The sequence below is a fragment of the Urocampus carinirostris genome, chromosome 6 (genome assembly GCF_059441175.1).
Source record: "Urocampus carinirostris isolate Australia breed hairy pipefish chromosome 6, RoL_Ucar_1.0, whole genome shotgun sequence".
In the NCBI taxonomy this organism is placed as follows: domain Eukaryota; kingdom Metazoa; phylum Chordata; class Actinopteri; order Syngnathiformes; family Syngnathidae; genus Urocampus; species Urocampus carinirostris.
In genome coordinates, this window is record NC_142354.1 from 25500037 (window position 1) to 25502646 (window position 2610).

Here is a 2610-nt window from a genome sequence, read left to right on the forward strand (position 1 = left end):
ATTAACTTTATTTACATTCGCCACGTCTGTTCGCCCTTCCCTCTCTTTGCAGTCTTGCTCAATCCACACACACTCACCTGTGCCCTCACTCTCGGGACCCTGCAGCTGCCCCAAGTGACTGAACACAAAACATGACCATCTGACCAAAAACTTCACATAACTGACAGATAAGTTCTATTTAATTAAAATAGTTAAACTAACGCCACAAGATCAACGGACAAGTATGAACATACTGTGTAAATTCAATACAAAAATATAAAATGAGTTATGCAGTATAAATCCCTCTTCCACAACATCCTTTCAGCATCCATTCATTTGCTTCATGCACTCGTCCACATTAGTCTCAATTTCACATCTGCATAATAATAATAATAATAATAATAATAATTTCCTTGTATTGTCATTCTGTGTAACAATGTACACAGAACGAAATGTCGATTGCACCTGACCCGTTGTAGCGAGCCGATGCAGCCGCAGCCAACAGAGGGCGCCGCCGACCACTTTTCAAGTCTTAGGAATGACTCGGCCGGGGCGCGAATCACCCACCTCCCAGTCTCAAAGCGGGCGCCTTACCATCTAGGCTACTGAGTAATAATGCGCTAATGGAAGAAATTGTGTCATAGTTTCAATCATTGACACCAGAGAGACAGGACAAGAACTCCCAGAATTTTGGTGAAATTTAGTAAGGGAAGCATTTGTGTTTTAAAAACAATATTGGGTTCTTAATGGGTTGTTAATGTGAACTCAAACCAAGCATATTTTATCTGCCATGTAAACTGGTGAGGAAAGCGGGCTCTGTTGTGGGCACAGAGCTGGACAGCCTGACAACTGTAGCTGAGAGACGGGCACTGAAAAAGCTGCGGTCAATCATGGACAATTCATCACATCCACTACACAGCATCATCTCCAAACGGAAGAGCATCTTCAGTGACAGACTGCTGTCACAGTCTTCTTCCACAGACAGACGGAGAAGATCATTTCTTCCTCATGCCATGAGGCTATTTAACTCCACCCGGGGGAGTAAAAGCCCACATTAAACCACACCCATACATTTGCATATTACCCTATTTTTATTACAGTGTGTATTTTATGTAGCACTATTTAAATACTCTATATCAACAGGTTACATTTGGTATTTAGGTATTATATTCCTTTTCCTTTATTATTGTTTTATTTTCAACATAAAGATACTGCTGGAAGTGTGAATTTCCCTACAGGGATGAATAAAGTCTCTATCCATCTATCTATCTAAAAGAGAAAGTTTTATTTTTGCTTCATACACTATACACGTAGTTAGAATGTGAGCACTTTTGATCTTGATTTCCTTTATTTCTTTGATCATTTATCTTAAACGAAATTTAGTAATTGCATTTATATTTAGTTTTTTGTATTTCCTTAGAAAATTTCATATTGGAGTAATATAAAAGTAATTGAAATTAATCAAGCTACTTTACTGATTACGTTTTTGAACAGGTAACCATTAATGTCCTTGGGCAAGACTAAATCCCCAATGCCCCTGATAAGCAGGTAGTTGCCTTGATTGTCTGATGCTGTTATTGGTATGTGGGTGTGTGTCAATTGGTTAGTGTGAAGCACATTGTAAAGCGCTTTGGGAGGTCTTCATTGAATTAAAAAGCGCTATACAAATGCAGACCATTTACATTTACATTTAGTAACTGTATTGGATTCCTTTTTTAAATTAACACTCCCAATCCTGGTGACTGGTCAACAGGGTTGGGTAGGGTTACTTTAACTTGATAACTTTCAATTACTTTTGGATTACTCCAATACCAAATATGCTAATAAAAGACAAAATAAACTAAATATGAATAAAATTACTAAATTTTGTGCAGGCTTGGAATACATTGAACGGGAAAAATGATGTTGGCAAGCTGTTTTGATTTATTTTCATTTTGTTTCTGTCGCATTTTATGTTAGTTTTGCCGGAGATCAAAGAGATCAAAGCCAGGAGAGAAAGCTTACCATGTGTTGTGAGTCATAATTTTATTCATATTTAGTTTCTTTTGTCTTTTATTAGCCAATTTGGTATTGGAGTAATCCAAAAGTAATTGAAAGTAATCAAGTTAAAGTAACCCTACCCAACCCTGCTGGTCAATAACAATTGTTTAAATCCTACCTGTTAACCTCAGCCAATTGCTTCCTTTATTAATGATAACAACTCTTACAAAAATATCGTGGTACCCAGTTACTCACGGCAAGACAGACTACGTAGAATTTTTTGAAAAAAAAGTTGTTTTGTTTAAAAAAAAAAAAAAAAAAAAAAAAAAGTTCGTTATACAAACCAAGTTAAGAAGACAAACATTAATTTAGGTGTTGCAAACGTAGCAGTATGATTAAAACAATCAATTGTTATAGAGCGTACACAATTTTAAATGATCAATAAATGTGAAAAATAAAAATAAAATACAGGGGTAAACGTATAAATTAACAGGTATGCATTTACCACAGAAAGTACAGTACGCCAGGAAAAAAATGATGATCTCGTGTTTTAGTGTAAAACATCATTACCCAGAACCCCTTGCACTTCCGGGAAAAGAGGATAAGCTTTATGATTGGTTAACAAACGCGTTCAAAACTGAGTGCGGCGAT